The sequence below is a fragment of the Pinus tabuliformis genome, chromosome 2_1, assembly GCF_031772625.1.
Source record: "Pinus tabuliformis cultivar Carrire ecotype Pingquan chromosome 2_1, CPIR1, whole genome shotgun sequence".
Taxonomy (NCBI): domain Eukaryota; kingdom Viridiplantae; phylum Streptophyta; class Pinopsida; order Pinales; family Pinaceae; genus Pinus; species Pinus tabuliformis.
Window position 1 is genome coordinate 236164113 of NC_142299.1, and position 21991 is coordinate 236186103.

Consider the following 21991-nt stretch of genomic DNA (forward strand, 5'->3'; position numbering starts at 1 on the left):
GAAGAGTAGGTCATTATGCTGCAAAATGTCCTTATAAGGATAAAGGAAAGGAACCTGCTAGATGGAACAAGAAACAGAACGCAAATAAGAAAAGCTACTACACTCATGAAGATAGTGATGGTCTATCAAACAGTGATGAAGATGAACAAGGTAATGAATATAAGTTGTTAATGGCATTTGAAGATGATGATTATATGGATGCTGTAGATGTGGATAACCTTTATGATGAAATTACTAAACTCAAGAGATGTATAGAAGAAAAGAACATGATCATTGATACTCTACAATTTCAAATTGATGAAAAGGAAAAACATCTTGAAAAATTAGAAGGTGAAATTGTTGGTCTTAGAAAAGAGATTGAGAAAACAAAAGCTATTAATCTCAAGTTTGTCAAAGGATCTGAAACTTTGGATGAGATTATCAATGTGCAGCGATCTCCTCTAAACAAGACAGGTCTGGGCTATAATGGAGAAACTTCTCAAGCATCCACCTCAAAAAGTTATCTTGATGCAGCAAGAAGGAATGAGCAAAAGAAAAATGAATATCATCAGGTAAAGCAGGGACGAATTACAAAAAGAAACTATCAGGGGAAATCCATCTTAAGGGAGAACAAAATCTACAACCAGCCACAGGTAAAATCTTCTCAATTTGGTTCAAGAATGGATGACAATAGAAGTTACAATCATTTGGCCGGTAGATTTGATAACCGTAGAAGTTTCTTCAATGGACAATGCTTTTCTTGCCATAACTTTGGTCACAAAGCAGCTCAATGTGTTGCATATAAAACAATCATGACTAGGGAAGCTCAAAAACAAAGAAGTATCACAGGGATTACAAAAAGGACCTATAACAACTTTTCGGTTCTTGAAAATGAAGTTGAATGTTCTATTTGCAATAACTTTGGTCATGAAGATTCTGAATGCAGGAGCAGGTTCCAGCAGAAAAAGGAACAAGCCTCAAGCACCAAAACATGGAGAATAAAGGAACCTCAAACAGAAAGATGTGGGATAGAATTTTATGCAGAGGGACAGGAAAATCTATGGTACATTGACAGTGGATGTTCGAAGCATATGACAGGTGATAAAGAAAAACTTGAATCTTATTCTGCTCTAGAAAAGGAAAAGAAAGTCTCTTTTGGAAATGATACTCCTGCGACTATAAAAGGAAAAGGCATTGCTCAGTTAAAAGAAAAGGTCAAGGCTGGAAATGTTTTGTATGTTGATGGATTGAAGCATAATCTTCTAAGTGTCAGTCAGATGTGTGATCAAAGAACCGAGGTTATATTCAGATCGAATGGATGTCTTATTCGTGATCTTGATACAGGTAAAACAGTGCTCAAAGGCAAAAGAACTCGAAATAATCTGTACATATTTGAAGAAGGACAACAACAATGCTATTTGAGCAAGGATGAAGAGCACTGGTTATGGCATCGAAGGTTGGGACATCTAAGTTTCTCACAAATAAGGAAAGCATGCAAATATCAGGCAGTTCGCGATCTTCCAGATATTAAAATTCCTGACAACACCATATGCAAATCATGTCAGTTTGGAAAACAAACCAGAACTAACTTTCCAGAGAAAGAAGGATCAGCTAGCATGCCTCTTGAGCTAGTACATACAGATACATGCGGTCCCTTCAGAAAAAGGACACCTCGAGGAGAAGAATACTTGATATTATTCATTGACGATTTCTCCAGGTTTGTCTGGTTAGGACTTATGAAGCACAAAGATGAAGCATTCGAAAAATTCAAATCCTTCAAAGCCTTGGTTGAAAATGAATCAGGTCACAAAATTAAGTGCCTCAGATCCGACAGAGGTGGGGAATTTACTTCAAATGAATTTTTCGATTTTTGTGATGAACATGGGATAAGGAGAGAATTCTCTACAGCTAGAACTCCTCAGCAAAATGGAGTTGTGGAAAGAATGAACAGAACAATCCAACAAATGGCTCGTGCTATGCTTGATGAATCAGGAACTCCCGCAACTTTCTGGGGTGAAGCTGCACATGCTGCGGTTGTTATTCTCAACAAAACAAATGTCCGGGTGAACAGCACTCAAACTCCTCGTGAGCTTTGGAGTGGTAGGACTCCTTCGGTAAAGCACTTCAAAATCTTTGGGAGCAAATGCTATATCAAGAATACTGATGAGCAGCTTGGCAAACTTGAACCTAGGGCAGATGAAGGCATTCTTCTTGGTTACTCTCCATATAGCAAAGCATACAAGTGCTACAATAAAAGACTTGGCAGAATTGTTGACAGTATTGATGTAGTGGTTGATGAGAAGGGATACATTCCTAGGCAAGTACATCATGAAGACATAGAAGAAGATGAAGGCTACCCTCAAAGACAGAATGATGAAGAAGAATAACCTCAAGCAGAACCTCAAGAAGAACCAGAGGAGCAGACAAGAATAGAAGAGAAAACCCCATCCAGATATGTTCAGAAGAATCATCCAGAATCTCAGATTGTAGGGCAGAAAGAAGCAGGTGTACAAACAAGAAGAATAGTTGCAGAAGCCTCAAGCTATTTGGCATTACTCTCCTCTACTGAACCACAAAATGTGAAAGAAGCATGCAAAGATGAATGTTGGGTGAAAGCAATGGATGAAGAACTTGAGCAAATCGAAAAGAACAACACTTGGGAGCTGGTTCCTAGACCAAAGGATAAGAATGTAATCGGAACAAAATGGGTCTTCAAAAATAAATTGAATGAAAATGGAGAAGTAATTAGAAACAAAGCCAGACTTGCTTGTAAAGGGTATGCGCAGCAAGAAGGAATAGACTTTGAAGAAACCTTTGCTCCTGTTGCAAGACTTGAGGCCATCCGAATGTTCCTTGCTCTCTCAAGTTTTCAAAACTTCAAAGTATTTCAAATGGATGTGAAATCAGCCTTTTTGAATGGAGACTTGGAAGAAGAAGTGTACATTGAACAGCCAGATGGGTTCATTCTTGGAAATGATCCAAATCTTGTATGCAGATTGAAAAAGGCTCTCTATGGTCTCAAACAAGCTCCAAGGGCTTGGTACTACCGTTTGGACAAATATCTTCATCAACAAGGTTTTTCAAAAGGTTCAGCAGATAGCAATTTTTATATAAAAGCTGAAAATGACAAATTGCTAATACTTGTTGTGTATGTAGATGACATTATTTTTGGCAGCAATGAAGAAGCTATGAGTCAAAGCTTTACCTCGGTCATGCAGAAAGAATTTGAAATGTCCTTGCTGGGAGAACTAACATATTTCCTTGGTTTGCAAATCCAACAAAAAGAAGGAGGAATATTTTTATCTCAAACCAAGTATCTCAAACAGATTTTGAAGAAATATGGCATGGAAGATGCAAAACCAGTATGTACACCCATGGTCACAGGATGTAGTCTCAGTGCAAATGATGAATCTGCAGCAGTACATCAACCAACCTACAGATCTATGATTGGAAGTTTACTATATTTGACAGGTACCCGACCGGACATCATGCATATAGTTGGAATAGTTGGAAGATTTCAGGCAAATCCGAAGGAGACTCATCTTCAGGCAGTGAAGAGAATTTTCAAATATCTTCAAGGGACTCAAAATTATGGCTTATGGTATCCTAGAGATACGGATCTTACACTTCATGCTTATACAGATGCAGATTGGGCTGAAAGTGTGGATGACAGGAAAAGCACAAGTGGTGGTGCGTTCTTTATGGGTTCCAGACTGGTATCTTGGTTCAGCAAGAAACAGAGTTCAATTGCCTTGTCTACAGCTGAAGCGGAATATGTTGCTACTGCATCTTGTTGCACTCAACTTCTTTGGATGATGCAGACTTTGCAGGATTTTCAAATCACTTGTACACCACCTATCCCCATCTTATGTGATAACACAAGTGCAATCAGGATCTCAAAGAATCTGGTTATGCATTCAAAAACCAAGCACATACCAATCAAGTATCATTTTCTCCGGGAACAAGTGCTTGAACAGAAGGTCAAGTTGGAGTATGTTCCTTCTAAGGAACAAGTTGCTGATATTCTCACCAAACCATTGCCCAGGGACACTTTTGAATACCTCAGGCAAAAGCTAGGGGTTGTTGATGCATCATCTTATTGTTGAATCTTTTATGATTGATGGTACAGGTTCAGGGGGAGCATATAATGCATTGTTGGCATTATGGAGGATGGTCAGAAGGAGATCTTGGAAATAGCTGCAATATGTCTCTATCTCTTTCATGGTGGATTATGGTTCTGTGTTGCAGATCTGGTTCCTTTTTCAGGGGGAGCATGACCTTGGGGGGAGCATACCCCTTTGCCCTTGATGTCAAAGGGGGAGAATGAAGCAAAGTTTGTGAGGTTGCCATCAAGTCCAAAGGGGGAGATTGTTGGCATTATGTTTCAGGAATGGCTATATATGTTACAGATGTTGTACTTGATGGCAACTCCCATGGCAAGGCTCTCTTTTTATTAAAAATAAAGAAGGACGCAGGAAATCAGTTCAAAAGATACATACCCGCAGGTACACCATGCAGAAGTTGCGTCCAGAGACGTAGGCCAGCCGTTCAGGAGGTGCGTCCACCCAGTGCACACATTTTAAGGCAGATAAAAGCACACGTGGGGGTTTCTTGTGTTTTACTCTTGGTATCTAGCCGACGGTATTGTGTTACTATGGTGTCGGCTCATGGTATTGTTCCATGATTTGAGGAGGAGCTTGCCTATATAAAGCAAAGGAGATCATTTGGTTTGAACATGTCTTTGGTTGAATATCTTATGAGGCTAGATCTGGTCTAGATCTAAAAAGGCGAATCTTCTGAAAGACTGAGATCTCTTTGGCGCATGATCAGATCTGTAGATCTGACTATTTGAGTTACTCTTGAAGTCTTGAAATCATCTATGCCCGGAGGTACGCAGGTGCAGTAAGGGTTCAGGTGCGCCGGGACGCAGGCTCAGAAGGGTTCAGGTGCGTCCGGGACACAGTGCAGTAACAGGAGATCTGCGTGGGGACGCAGAGCGACTAAGGTTCAGGTGCGTCCCTGGAGCAAAAGGACGCGGCGCGATAGCATTTCTGGGTGCATCTCTGCAGCAAAGTACGCGGCGCGATAGTGTTTCTGGGTGCGTCCCTACAGCAACAGGACGCAGTGCAGTTCAAGGAAGAGTGCGTGGGCACGTAGCGCAGCAGAAGGATCTCTGCGTGTGGACGCAGGGGAGCAGAAGGTTAACTGCGTCTGGTCGCAGGCCACAGAAGGGAAATCTGCGTCTCGGTCTTAAGATGTTCTGTTGATTGAATTTCTCTGTTGATAAGGTGTTCTGGGTTAGTTCTGTTATTACTAATCTGATAACTGTAGTGGACTGTAACTGTTATGTACTTGATGATCATTTGATGCTTTATGAAAAGAAGTAGGGGGTTGTAGCTCCCTTTTAGGAGAAGACTGGAAAACGAGAGAGAGAGTTGTAGCTCTCTGCAGGTTGCAGCCTGCATACTGGTAAAGGACAGCACCAGTACAAAATCATTGTAAAAGGAGTTTCTAATTTGAAAGAAGATAGAGACATATTGCAGCAGGTGGTTTTCACCCACATTGGGTTTCCACCTTACATCTTGTGTTCTTTGGTGTGACTATCTGTTTTCTTTGTTCATGCTCATTATTTTATGGTACTGACATGCAAAAATAATTCAAAGATCAAATAAGGAAGATTTATTAAATTGCTAGATAATACGGATTCACCCCCCCTCTCAGTATTATTTCCAACAATGTAATCGAAGAAAGCGATTCAGTTTCCAATGGCCTCATCTTGAAATAAATTAGAGGACATGAAGAGTACAATATTGATGCTGACCTCCACTATTTCCATAGAATGAAACATGTAAGAACATCAATTGATCAATCTTATCATATTTAAAACAACCACATATACTAGAGGATGAAAAATTCTATAGCATAAGAAGACATGTGAAAAAAGTACAAGAAAACACCATAAAATATATCCTGATTAAGAAGAAACAAGCTCCCTTAGAACCAATATATATTTTCTTGACTTAAGATGCAACCATTGGAAACACATTTAGTGTAAGAGAAGTCTTCCAATCTCTTGTGTACATGTATAATATAAGAATTGAATATGATCCACTTACATTAAAAGGATTCATAACGACTTATACATGAAAAGGAAATTTCAATGCTAGTGGTGTCACATTGCACTTTTCCTTTTCCATGTATTTTAACAAATATAAATACTTACCTTTAATAAGTAAAAATATGGATACACTATCTAAACAATTTGAACATCATTGTCTTTTGCTTATTGATGAGGTTTCTCTTGTTTTCTTTACACTTTTCTACCATCTTGGAAAACAATTGCGTGAAATAAATCATACCCCTACAAAATAATTTGGATATGTTAGTTTGACTTTGAACACCAGATGTTGAACAAGTAGAGAGTGCCATATATATTTTAGAAAGACAAAGTAAAATGTTATGTTTTTCATATTCCAATTCATCAAAAAGTCATAACTTTTGTTTCAATTTTGAACAAAACGAGATTAAATGCCCAATCAGATGTTGACATAAAATTAATCAATTATCATTTTTATAAGGCACCACCAATTGATCCACTTTTTCCATATCTATTTTAAAAAAATAAATATGTGCAGAGACACAATAAAAAAATGTTGTCACATGTGGGTACAAAGTTAATAATTCTTCAAGCATTTATGATTTGACAAGGTTGAAAGCATAAAACAAACTTTGCATCTTATGAAACACAACAATACTGCGATAAAAAATACTATTAAAAATAAATCTACTCATTGAATCACATGATGAGGATGGCCTTCGTAATGGTGTTGATGGAGCATTGAAGGCATATTTTTCAAATTTAGAAAATGGACAAGATGTACTTTGGATAGATTTTTTAATTCATCTACCAAAAAATTACAAAGAAAAAAATCCAAGAAATATACAATACACTTATTGCAACAACTTGGACATGAGCATTTGATGTTGCAAAGCTATTACCATCAGCTCAAAGCAAAAGTCACTGCAAGATACAAAGATAATTTCCAGTATAACTATCTTGCACTAAGACAATACAAAGAGCACAAGGTTTGCCTTTAGAAAGACTTCTATTTGACCCAAGTAATATTAGAAAATGTGGTTTAGTGTACACAACTCTTTCGTTAGTTTCTTAAAAAATTAACAAATGAAAATTTTCATGTTAGAAAAAAAATAGACAAAATAATGAAACACTCGATTGAAAATGCATCCTTGAACTTTGATCTTGTCTATAACTATTTTGTAGATACCAATGCACTTGCATTGATCTCCCTGAACTTATGTAGCCTATGTGCACATGTTGATGATATTCAAGAAGATAAATACTATGAACAATGGGTTGCTCGGTTGAGTAATTTTAAGCTCTCGATCAAGCTACATTTTTCAATCAAGAGTTATTTCTTATTAAAAAACCATAGCTGCGACCTACATAAGTCATTTTTCTTAGACGGCGAGAGGAAAAGGAGTTTGATGGAATATTTATAAGCTCGACCAAGATGGAGGAACTCGATCAAGCTACTCATCAACCCTGCCAACGACCAAGAGGCTCAAGCCAAGGTAAGTTTCTAGTTGTTTTGTCTCTTTTATTTAACTTTTTCTACAAAATAAAATAAATTAATCTCAGAATTTATTTTTTTCATGAAAATCACTATTAAAACCACAAAAAACCGCTAAGAAAAACCCTTGAAAATCACCAAAAGAAACTATAATTTAGGTTTTTTTTTTTTTTTTTTCAACTTCATTATATATGTTATCTGTAATGGTAGCATGTTTATAATAAATATTTTCTATGGTCAAAACTTTATTTTTAATTATTTTAGGCTTTTAAATTTTGAACAAATTTGACTAAACTATAACCAATAAATAAATAAATTAGGAGCTTTAAATTGACATAATGAATATTGTTTCTCATGGTGAACCTATATTAAATCAAATAAGAAATTTTATTTCATTTTTTATTTTTATTTATTTTTGTTAAGCTTGGCAGGTCCTGCTTTTTCTATTCATTTATAAGAAAATTTACACCACATAGATTGGTTAGGTGGCCTCAACTTGCCCATTGGGAAACCAAGTCTGTTGGCCACCTATCCACATTGTATGCCATCCAAAAAAAGAAAAGTTCCAGACTTTCTATCCAAGCTATATATGTCTCAGTTTCATGACCAGACGTGAGATTTGTATCCATACATGAACTTGCATAATGAAAAGTAAAATCTATCCACATATTAAACAAAACTAAACAAGGGAGATTAACTAGCCATTCTACTCCTCCGAGGTTGATTCCATAGGTGCAAGGTCTTTGACATTTGATCCAGGAATCTTTGATAGTTCCAGGATACATGGGACATGCCTCTCTATTATGTCTAACAGAATATCTTGCTTGTGGAGATGAAATTGAATTTTCTAGAATTATTGTTTATAGTTTGGCATACCTTGAATAGAAACAACCATACCCACCGATATCTGTTCCATAGCTTTTCCCAATAGGATTTTCATCAACCAATAGAGGTATAAGGTTTGTTTGAATTGCGTTATCCTACCTCTAGTGTTGCTGGGGTCCGTGACAAGGGATCTCCAATCTTCCATGTCCTCCTCATTCTCGCTGCCTTGCTTAATTTCCTCTTCCCATTCCTCTAAAATTTTCTGAATTCCTTCATCAGTACCTTCACGATACACCTCGGCAACTTCACTGATAAGTTTCTCTACCATTTTTCTCCCCCTGCGAGGCTTAGACGTGATCAAGTCCTTTTCATTTCTGGGCACGTAGGCCCATTTACCGCAGCCATGAATTTTCGCTGGTTGTGCCATGGTTGAGATGCCCAAAACTTGTTTAGAGAAACAATTCATTAACCATAAATAATTCAACATAGTTTGGTAGTGATCCCATCCCTGAGTTGTGTTTCCAATGCACTCCTTCCCTTTCCCTTTGATTTCAGTACCAGGGCCTTCATGGTCAGAGGTCCAGTCCCAAGGAGGGGCTGATCTATAGCCACCAACAATAAGCCCACATCTCCAAACCCATCTCCTCATGATCATGGGAAAATTATCTTCCCCTTGCCATGACCAAGCTAGTGTGGTCTTCCACTTACTAGTAGTAGGCTAGCCATGGTTATCAAACCCTTTCTCCTCTGCCGAAGATATAGGTGCACAGATTCTGGCATTTTCTTGCTTGACTTCCCACCCTAGATTCCTAGCAGTCCCTTCTCCACAGGAATTTCTAACTATATCCCAGCAATATCATTAACTTCAATAGCAGGGAACCTCTCCTAGGTAGCAGCTTAACTGATCCCTAGTTCCCTCAGTGTCTGGCTCATGGCCTGCATGACCCCTACAAGCATCCCCACTCATCCTTTGGCCCATAGTTCCCAGGAACCCCATGTGAGACAATGACAGTTCAAAATAGAGGGAGGTTGAGGCAATACCCAGTAGAAGCAAAGAATAGACACATAACTCATACATTAGAACCAGGCACCACCCCCGATTCCACCAGAAATTCTCTCCTTCCCAGTTAACATTCCTAATTTTTCCCCTCTCCCAACAGCAGAAACCCAGCCAAGTAAACATTTCAATGGAAGAGATGAGCCAAAAAACATAATTGTGGATATTTGTAGGCCATCTATGAGCTTAAGTCTAGTGCACCAACTCCTTCATCCACGAACTAACACATCAACAATACCCACATGTCTATCCTTTGCTCCGTTAAGACCTACCCCTTCACCACCTTCACTGACACCTTTCCCACCACCCTTTTGTTCGATCATGCCAAGGGCCACCACACCCATCACCTCGAGCATGTGGTGGTAGTGGTATAGTCCTTTGGGTTACTCTTCATTACTCGCCACCTACTATCCCAACCATTGGCTCACACCTCGATCAGGGTCTTGTTCTTTTGTGAGACCTTGTTTCCAGCTTTTCTTGTGGTCTTGTTCCAAGATTTCCGCTATGGTTCTATATCTATCGTCCCAGGGCTGGACTGGCCACATTTTTTCCATCATGCCATTTTGATGATTGCATCCCTAGTTGGCAAGAAATTTTTCCCCTTTATTTCGTTCTCTCCTAACATGTTTGACCATAATGTGATCAAACTTTTGTATTAGATCACCAATATCCTATATAGGTCTAGATCTCCTCCAACTTTGGCTGAGCTTATCCCATTTGGTGCCATTTTTTAACTTTATGAAAGTGTTTGTGACCAGACTTGAGTCACCTTCCACCACTAGGTTTTGATACCATATTCAGACAACTATTTGAAGTCCCTTCCTGGCTGTAGTGAATTCTTCCTCATTGTTACTTGCTATCCCACATAAGTCAGCATATATTAGTCAGGTGTTGACTTGGGCATCTCGGAAGAGGCCACCTATTCCTACTAGTCCGAGATTACCTTTTGAGGCCCCATCAAAATTGAGTTTGATGAATCCCTCCCCCGAGGTAGTGAAGTGTGCTAGGGATGTCATTCCTACCCCACTTTTTTTCCAAGAATTGGGAGCTATCATTTTTGGTGATAGGTTAAGATTTTGTAAAATTTGAGCTTCTTGAGGGAGTGCCTGCGAGTCTTCATGGTGCCATTGTTCTGCTAAAATCATTTCCCTGATGTTCTAGATTATTCTTTCCCAAACCTTCTCTGGAGTTGAGGATTTATTCTTAAAGACCCTATGATTTCGCTCCTTCCATATGGCCCATAAATTTAACCCTAAGTCTAATCCCCATGCTCGATTTACAGCCAGGCTAGAGAAAATATGCCTTCTCGATTGGAGAATCATTTCCTTAATATTGTGGTGATCTTGATCCATTCTTTCAAAAACTCCTTGCATTTTCCTCCATTTTTGTTCTCCAAACAGGCATGTGTTAATCATATGCTTTAAATCTTCCCTATGCTGGTGGCAAAGCCAATAGAAGGAGGGTCCCTAAAAACCCATTTTCTGTAGTTGGTCCCAGGTTAGGATCCGTCCTTTGCAAAACAACCATAAGAAGTGGGTTGCCTTTGGCCACCATCCTCCCTTCCATATTTTTTTCCATATTATGCCCTATCCATTGTGAGCTTGTCCAGTTTGAAGGTCATATGCTTCTTTTATGGTTAAGGTTCCTTTTGGAGTATGCCCCCATCACAAGATATCAAGATTATTTTGAAGCATTAATTGTCTCGATCTCAGTTCTTTTTCTAGACTTTTCCATTATTCAGTCTCAATGGCCTCGCACCAATCTTCCTTCTTTTTCCATCATCTCCAACCTCCCACTCCTTGTTCCTCTTTCCAGAATTTATCTACCCATTAGATATTCTTATCTCTGGTATATCTATATCTATATATATATCTCGGTGTGTGTGTGTGTGTGTCCTTGATGTCTTTCCTTTCTATCATTCGTTCTCTTTGTTTCTGAAAGTCTTGCCAAAATATTGTTGTTTTTTCATTGTGAATATCCCAAAAAAAGTGTTGGTTGATGACGTTCCTATTTTGAGTGGCCAAATTCGACATTGTCAATCCTTTAGGGGGGTCTCTCTATCACAGAATATACTTATCTCTCTTAGGCACATTATATTTTCTTGTCCATATTTGCTTCCAAAGATCCCTCCCACCTCCTATCCATCTCCACCATAATTTTGCACCCATTACTTGATTTAGAGTATATGGATCTCTAAGGCCTAACCCTCCATCCATTTTATTTTTCACCAAGACCTGCCAAGATACGAAGGCCCATTTTCTAACCTGTTGAGCCCCTCTCCACAATTGCTTTTTTTAAATGTCTACCATTTTGGAGCACACCCCTTTAGGGGTTGCCATACCAGATAGTTGATAAATGGGTATCAACTACAACACTTCTTTAAGAAGAATTGCCCTATCTGCTAAATTGAGGAGTCTAAAAGACCAACTGCTAAACTTTCCTTGAAGCTTTTGGAGGATCTGCTGCCAACACGATGACTTTAAGTAATTTTTAGAAAGGAGCATTCCTAGATTTTTGAATGGGAGGTTCCTCATACTAAACCCCAAGATCCTAGCAAGGTAGGTTCTAACATTCACATGAGTATTAAAAAATAAAATACTGGATTTGTCATTATTTATCTTCTTCCCATAGGCAGCCATGAAGGTGCTAAATATATCCTTTATTCTTTGAGCTTCTCTTAGGGATACATGGTAGAAGAGCATGATAGCATCGACAAATTGTTGGTGAGTGATGGCTAGGTAATTATCCCAAATCCACAAACCCCTATGTTGGAAATAATACTGAGAGGGGGGGTGAATCAGTATTATCAGATTAATCAAACTTTTTAAATGCTCAGAAACATATACGCTACTTCAGTTAAGTGAACCAGCGTGTACACGCTACTGTGACGAAGTAAAACAGCGTATAAGAAGAAAACTCACAATTTAGTTAGCTTATTCTTCAATTAAGTGCATCAGGACATTATTCACCACATTAACAGTAAACATGTGCAGTATAACAGAACAGATAAAAAGCCACACACATGAACACCAAGATATAAGGTGGAAACCCAATGTGGGTGAAAACCACCTGCTGCAAGTTGTCTCTATCTTTCTTTAATATGAAACTTCAGTTTACGATCTTTTGTACTGGTGCAGCCTTATACCAGTACGCAGGCTACAACCTGCAGAAGGCTACAACCTTCTCTCGTTCTCCAAACTTCCTTGGAAGGGAGCTCCAACCCCCTTTACTCTTGTACTAGCCAAGATACGAGTACGTAGGTGCTGACCTACAATCTTCCTTCTTTCAGGTATCACTTTTCATACATTTTCAGACTTGGATATTCCTGAAGCACAACATTACAATCTGAAGACCACAATTCATTCAATTTCCACAACAGATCATTGAAGCATAAAACAACCAAACTTTGAATCACTGAACCACTGAACCCTGTCAATCACCAGTTACCAGAACATAGAGCAGACTACAGAACTCTGCAATAACAGTCAGACCCCACTGTAAACCCAAAATCAAGCTTCAAAAGATATACGCTACTTTAATGAGCAAAACCCGCGTATACACGCGCTTTTACCGAAGCCAACCTGCGTACAGATCTAAAAATAAACTTTCTCAATTTGCAGCTGTACCAGACATTAGTTAGACCCAGAACGTAACATTGCGACAATATGCAGATCTAGAAATACGCATAATCAACCATATCATGATAGTGCATTTCAAACCATTAGATCCCGATCTATCCTTAGATCTAGTCTTCCATCAACCGATGTGATCTCTCCTTGGCTTAGATCAAGCAACTCAGAACCTGCATATCAGATCTCTTTCTCTCTTAGATATTCAAGCCTTGTCGAAAGATGATTTTGCCTAATGATCTTCTTCTCCTTATATAGTCTTAGGCCTAGCTCAATACCAAGAGCCAAAACCATAGTAACACAATACCATCAACTTCAAAACTAGGGATCGACACGCCCGTCGAGACACAATGGTCCGAAATCATAGGCACAACTTCCAAGGACTAACCACCATGGACCAAATATACTTTTCCACATACACGCGCTTTTTCTGAAACCAACTTGCGTGTACACGCGACTTGGGCTTAACGAACATGCGTATATGAACTTCCTTGGCATGCTGTACTAAGATCTGTCTTCTGATTAAGTTGCCATCACCTGTACCAACCTCTGAGCACCTGTACCATCCTCTGAGTGAGTTGCCATCAAGGACAACACTTGAATCATAATGCCAACACCCTAATCCTAGATTCATGGAGCTCATTTTTTATAAAACAATGCAACCCTTTTGCAGCAATAATGAAGAGAAAGGGAGATATTTGATCTCCCTGCCTTAAGCCCCAGGATAAGTTAAAATTGGGGATAGGAGTCCCATTCAGCAAGAAAGAGATAATATAAGAGGAGATCGTGGCATCAATCTAGTTTATCCATCTTTGATCTAAACCATAGGCTTTGAGGATACCATTCAGGTAGGCCCAACTTAGCCTATCATAAGCCTTGGATAGGTCCAACTTAATCATCATTCCTGGGAGCTTTCTCACCTTTAGAGAGTGCACTATTTCTTGGGAGGTTATGAACCCATCTAGGATTTGTCTGCCTTCTACAAATCCCGTTTGCTCCAGGGAAATGAGGTTCGGCAGAAGGGGTTTTAGGAGTTTTACAATGAGCATAGCAATGATTTTGTAAATGAAATTACACAAAGCAATAGGTCATAACCCTTGCAGATCATCGGATTTTGAATTTTTGGGAATAAGAGTAGTAAAAGGAGAGTTCAATATGGGGCATACCTTTTGATTGTGACGTGATTCCTCTACCACCTATAGAATGTCTCTTCCCATGAATTTCTAGGTGGCTTGAAAGAATTCCGCTGTGAACCCATCTGGGCCTGGAGCCCTTTTTTTGCATTTTATTGAAAATATCTTCCACCTCTTCCATTGTGGTGGCTCTCATCAGGGCTATATTATGATCCCAAGTTACCAGATGGGGAATATTCTGTGTGATTCTTTGTATGGATTCCATTCTGTTCTCCTATGGTTCAATGAGGAGGTCTTTGAAATGGTTCACAAATAACTCCTCATTTTCTTCATGTTGCACTTTGTGATTCCCCTCCTCATATTTCAAAGAGTAGATTCTATTGTGTTGCCTGTGTTGAACCATGGCTTTATGGAAAAATCGAGTGTTGCATTTGCCTTCCTATAGCTAGTTTACCATTGATTTTTGTTTCCAAAGGATCTCTTCCTGCTTTCTTCTTTCCTCCAACTAGTTTATTAGAAGTCCTTCTTCCTTTATAATAGTTTCCATTCTCCCTTCCTATATGATTTGTTGCTACAGCTCCATCATACATTTATTGATCTGGTGTTGAACATTCATAATATGTCCAAACTCTTCTTTGTTCCATTTCCTGATTTTCTTTTTTAATTCCTTAAGTTTAAGTTGGAAAGTATGCATACAGTTCCACCCTTATTTCTCGCTCATCTTCCACCATTCCTCTATTCTTTTTAGGAAGCTTGGGTCTCTTAACCAGAAGGCTTCAAATTTGAAGGGCCGATTCTTAGGTCATGCTTTCAAATCTACCTCCAATCTTATTGGCCAATGATTCGAGCCCATACATGGGAGGATCGAGGCTTCCATGAAGATATCTTTTCTTATGGCTTGTTCTGAGATTAGATATATATCCAGGCAAGAAGAAATTTGGTGATTTCCTCCCCTTCTATTATTCCAAGTATGTACTCCATTAATTGTTGGAAGGTCCACTAGGTGGAGTTCTGAAATAAGGTCTCCAAAGGCTTCCATATCAACATCCATTCTTCTCATTCCTCCCTTCTTCTTAGCTAGAGTGGTAATCATGTTGAAATCTCTGCCTACTACCCATAGGTCTTCTAGGTATAGGTTTCTCATTTTTGCAATGTTTTGGAGGAATGCTCCCCTTTCCCTCAAGGTGTGAGGTTCGTAAACCCCTGTACAGAGCACCCATTCTTTGGATCCAATATTTTGGAACTTGCCTAATAATATTCCGAGGAGGCTAACCCAGTCCTCAAACAACACCTCTTCAGGGTTCCATATGATCACTAGCTCTCCTGCGCTACCATTTTCATCCTGATTCATGACTTGATACTAAGGCTTAAAATTTTCCAAAATCACTTTTAGCTTTCTTTCACTGATTTTGGTTTCCTATATTATCATGATGTTTGGCTTGTGTCTCTTCATTCTCTATTTGAGGTACCTCTATTTGCCTCTGCTATTGAGGCCTCTTATATTCCATGATGTAATGATCATTTCAATAGTTTGGGGGGGTGTTGAAATACCTTTGACAATGGAACTACCCTTCCAGAATTTACTAATAGCTCGCCAACCATCTGTATGGATTCGTTAAATGTTCTTCTTCCCCACTTCTTTCCTCATTTTCCTTTAGTTCCTGGTTCTTGCCCTTAGCTAACTTTGGAACCCATATGTTCCAATTGGACTATGATAGTTGAAACCTGTTTTGCTTTGTATTGTTGGAAGGTTTCCTTATAGAGTTTCTTATGATATTTTGGAATGAAGCGTTCATCTAGGTGCCTCCATTCTTGCAATAAGTGCTTCATCACTTGTTCTTCAACACTGAGGTCCTCCTTTGGGTTATCAATCTCCATTGGGTTCTTCTCTACCATTAGCATAGGAATCTCCTTTCCTGGGGTTTCAACTACCTCCTTTTTTGGCATGCTTTCATTCTCTAAGGAAGTGTCGAGGATTATCTCACCCATTTCCTCCTCCTAAAGAACTGAAAATCGATTTTGGACTCATTGCTCTTTTTCATTTTGGCTTTCTCTTTGGTTTCCTATCTATCTTTGATTCCTTTTCTTCCTATGCACCTCCTAGAATGCTTCCCCATCTTCTCTTGCCATCGTTTCCCCTGTTCTTTTCTCCGCGATGGGGTTTTCATTCTGATTTAGCGGGTAGGATCGATACAAATGACCATATTCATGGAAAAAATAACATCTAAAAGGGATGTGCGCATAGTCAAGGGGTTGCTAGCAGATCTCATCATGGTACTCCACTTCTATGAAGTCTGGAAGTGGTTCAGTGATATTCATGTATACACAGATTCTGACGTAAGAGGTGTACCTACCTTTTCTCGTAGAGTTTCCAACTTTGACAAAGGTCCAATAAAATTACCAATTCCTTCCAATATTTATGGATCCCAGAAATCCATTGGTAAGGAAAAAAGGCCAAACCCAGACAGGGACTACCAGTAGCTTTTCCTAGTCTGGGTTATATCATTCCTCCCAATGTTTGATGAAGAGTCTTGCATTGTTAGATACATAGGGACCATCCTAAAAAACCCTCTCCTTTTCTTCTAGGTTAGAAAAAATCACTGTAAAAAACCCTTTCGCCCCTAGCTTGAGATCAATGTGACCCTTCGGCTGCCACTGTTGTTGAATCCATGTGATTAGTTCCTTCTCTATTGGCCAATCCCCTAAAAATTTGCATATAAGGGCATGATCCTTCATGTATTTTTGATATTCCTCCAACTTATTATTTGGTATAACAAATTTTGGTTTCATAGCCACCCTTGGTAGACATTTACCTCCCAGTCTCGCTTGCCATTTAGCTCCCAAGACCGGAGGTCTTTTTCCTCAGTTGTCATTGCTGCCAAATTCACCGTGTTGGTTAGATTCCCCTACTGCAATATTTCGATAGAAGGGGATCTCTCCCCCCGTGCCATTCCACTCACGACCCCTGTTAGCTGGCCCATCATAAGAAAACACTGCAATTCTTTCTCAGTCTAGTACGCCTGTGGGGTTGTTAGTGAAGATCCATTGAAACCCTAACTATTCACTTTATCATCGCCCAGAGCCTTCGACCAAACCGTGATTTCATTTTTATTTTAAATTTAAATAAATATATATTCTAAATATTTTTTAATAATAAATATAGTAATTTTTTTATAAAAAATAATGTGTGTGTGTGTATATATATATATATATATATATATATATATATATATAAAGTTATAAATTATAACTATAACTATTGTATATATACAACATAACTATATAACTATATAGAACATAGTTATAGCTATAATGTCTCTGCCTCTCACATACACACATATAAAACATTTAACGTAATTTTAGAAGTATTTAACTTAATGTGCTCTTCATAATAACATAACATGGGTGATGTGCAACAAATTTTTAATATCAAGTTGATCTATAAATTGTAATTTTCTTTGAAATTTCCATTACTCATATTTGTAGAATTATTTAATATAATGATATGATAACTATATATCTCTTAGTTCCCACCCTTATTAAATTTATTAGTTGAGTAATGATTTTGTAACTTACACTTCGTATATTTTTATTTAACTATATAATGCAACATAACATAATTATAATACACGCGCGTGCACACACACAAAAATAAGTGTTTAAGTTTCAACATTGCATCATTGATACATACATTAAGTCCACAATGAAAAGTACATTTAAGGTGAATATATAAGCATTTTGACTCTTCTCTAATTTGTACCATATTATTTCATTATGTAGTGTGTCATACTAGAAACATTGTCTTCATGTACTTGCAGCTAGTACATCTCACATGTCAAAATCAAACATTATAAGAACTTGCCTTATGGAGTATTTTCTTGGCATGAAGTTTTATTAGTTTTTAAAATAAGTTTATTTCAAATTTTGACATACATTTACATATTTATGTTTTATGAATAAAATGCATTATTTATAAATGGGAAAAAGTGTAAGTTTGATTTGATCACATTTTTCAATTGTGTTTACATGGATCTTAATACTTTGGTTGAAAATTTATCAAAAATGACACTCTATTTAGTTTAGGACTTTAGCCTAGATTATTTTAATTCAATTTATAAATGCTTTTCTTGTCAACATCCTTTTCATGGATTAGTTTATATGTATTATATGTAATTTACAAAGCCATCTCCCATACACCCCCGAACCGGAGCCCGTTAGAGTGTTGAGGGATTTGTTATACATGGTCGGGCTATATCACGTAGCCATACTAGAGTGCTTGTTCCACTCATAGATCCTCCCTCGGACACCAGTTGGAGCATCAGAGGCAGTGTTTCTATCTCCATTGATGATCTTGTTACATATAGTGGACCTTATTGACCTGTTCTAGGTATACATCTTGCATTTAAAATTATCTTTAAAATTTATGTGTTCATGTCTCAAAATAGCCTAAAATGTTTAAATATTCATCAATTAATGTGTTTGAATTTAATGTATATGTTATTATGCAGCTATTTTTTATATATCTTATATTATGTTTATAATTTGTAGACCCTCAATAGGGTTATGACAAAGATCAGAGTGCAGTGTCGATCCCTCCATGGAATGGCACTATAACTAGTATCACAGTTGAGGATGTTAGGGCCCAACAGACATGGATCACATGAGAGATCGATAAAATATCTTCTCATTTTCCTACTAGGCATAGTTTTTCTTTGATGATGGATAAGATCAACAGGTTGATCGAGACATATTAGATGGCAGGCCCACAAATCCACTTCCTATATTCCATACATAAGATTACGAGGCTAGAGGTTAGAGGGCCACATACTTGGAAGGCGATGAAAGACACCACCAAGTATAGTGATATTTGTGGGCAGTTGTTTCACATCCCTCTCGACTGTCATGCTAGGCATGCTAGTGTGATTCTGCTAAAATATTTTAAGAATGTTTATCTGACCTATTTTTTTTTATCAATTCATTAGATCTTAGGGTCAGTTCCCCCACCATGAAAAAGTCCCCACTTACTTTTCAAAGCATAGATATGCAGATTTTGTTCTACAGATGAGGCTAGATTACACCATCACTGAATCTAAGTTTTATGAAATTGGATTCAGACATAGTTATGAATGTGTCGATTCCCGTAGTGACCCTGTGCATGTAGAACCACCTCCGAGGTTGTCGCCACAACCATCTCAGAGCATGGTATTTCCAATGAAGCTAAAGAGGTCATCACCTCTTAGTGTTAAGACTAGACATACAATTGAAAATAGCATGCAAAGGACATTAGCTATTGCACATGTCACATTGTATGGAGAGATTGTTGGAATATAATCCTAACATCTAAATTTATTTTTTAGCCTAAGTATCCTTGACTTCGCCACACGCACTAAAAATCATGTTCACACTTGGTTTTTGGTAAACTAGCTCAGTGGACAAACTTTCCCTTCTTTTTTGCCTTTAAAGGCTTAATATTATGGAAATATCGGTCCAACCACTTTCCTAAACCATTTAGACATCTAAGTGCATGTTCACACCTAACCACACCTCATCCACTTGAGTTATTTGAGGATTGGCACCCCACATGAAGATTCCCCCTTAAATCACGGGATTTGGTCCCTCGGACCATTTTAGCATGTTTTAAAGCTACCTTTCTTGGGAAATGTGCCTCTCCTCATGCTTTCCTCGTGACTGATAGTTGGCATAGGTTGTATTGATTCATTGTTGCTATTTTAGGCCTCCTTTTAGCTTTTCTTAGCCTGTTCTAGTTTTTTACTAGTTTTCTAGATTCAACAATTTCTATATAACCACCTCCCTTTGGGATTAGAGGTTTGGTTGCTAATGTATTAATATTGTTCATTAATTTAATACATTGATTTGATGGAGAAAATTCTTTCTCTCCTCTCTTGAATATCAACAAGTTACTTATGTTTAATTTAACTAGAATTCTATATCTATCAGAGTTTCTGTAGGAATTCTACATGGTATCAAAGCTAGTTCGAATCTAGTGGATTGTACATGGTTTTATTTGAAAGTATAGATCATCAGGAGGTGCAACAAGCAGCAATGGATCATCTCTCTTAGCCAAAAAAACTCGTTCTGAATCCTTTCAATTACTTCAAATAGAAGACAAAGATTACTTTGCTCCTCTGAAGCAAGGGGCTTTACAGGGTAACAATGGGAACGGAGATTGAACCGACTTCTGCGGTAGAGAAGATCAAGTATTGCAATAAATTAGATGAAGAAATTGGGATGATATGCCTATCAATTTCCAGAGAACTCCTCTTTCATTTCAGCAGAGCCACTACTTCCGATGTGGTCTGGACCACATTGGAAGGACTATTTGGTAAGCAGGATGAAATGAGAGTGCATCAACTGGAGAATGAAATCATATCCCTCAGTCCAACTCATTTCAGAAACCTGCAAGAATAATTCACCAAGTTTAAATCCCTCCTCATTGAACTTGATGCATGTGGAGTCATGAAAGAGGAAGATCAACTCATCCTTTCGATTCTCTCGAAATTAGGCCTTGAATATTCCGTATTTGTATCATCTTTTCAAGCATCTAAATTGACTCAAGAAAAATGGAAAATTCCTCCATTGAATGACTTATTTGCAGCATTGAATCAAAAGAAAGCTAAGTTAGTCTAATTGGGTGCCATCAAGCTTTCAAAGAACCAAGCACTTGCTCTACTGATGCTCCAAAGAGTAGTGGAAGAGATAAGAAAAAATGGAAGGGTAAATTTAATGAATCGAAGAAGGAGAGACCCATACAATCTTCAGAGAACTTTACTTTGCCTAAGGGTAAGAAGAAGAAGGAAAGAACACTCTGTAGCTACTATTCCAAAGGTTTTCATCCCAAAGAAAATTTCATGAGGAAAGCAATTGATGAGATGGCTAAGAAATTGTAGCAACACAATCTCACCATGCCCGAGAATGTAAATAAAAAGGATGATAACATAACGAGAGATGGTAGAGGGAGAGCACGAGATGGTCATGCTTTAATGGCTATCACATCCACTCCATTAGCTTGGATCCTTGATTCAGGTGCATTGAATCATATGGCTGCATCAAAAGATGAATTTTCCTCCATCAAAGAAAGAACCAAATCCCCAATTTACTTGGGAGATGCCACACCCGCAAAGGTGTGCAGAGAAGGAATTGTAGACCTTGAAGGGGGTTGCTTCAAAAATGTGCTTCATGTTCCCTTTCTACCTACAAATATTCTCTCGATATATTAGATCACTCATTCTGGCTTTGGAAGGAAGGTGGAGTTCGCTCTGGACTCCACAGTGATTACCTACATTTCCGTGGGCTCACAACTTGCACATGGAATTGTAGATCATGGTTCTCATTTGTATTTATTCTCCTACTTTGTTCCTAAATCTATTAGCACTGTATTTTTGTCACATTCTAATGATATCAGCAAGTTATGGCATGAAATATTTGGGCATCTAAACTATAAGTACTTGAATCAACTCAGCAAGGAAAACATGGTAGAAGGATTGCCTGCTAATAAATTCACAAGCAGTGTATGTCAAGGATGCATTCTTGGCAAGAATCCCTAGCAAAAGATTGACAAAGGGAAGGAACAGAGAGATTCTTCACCTCTTGGGCTGATTCACAGTGACATCATGGGCCCATTCCCACAGCCTTCAATCAGTAATGCTCAATATGTACTCACCTTCATAGATGATTATTTTTTCTGAAATCAAAATCGGAAGTATTTGAATGCCTTATAGAATTTAAAGTACTTGCTGAGAATGAGTCTGGGTGTAA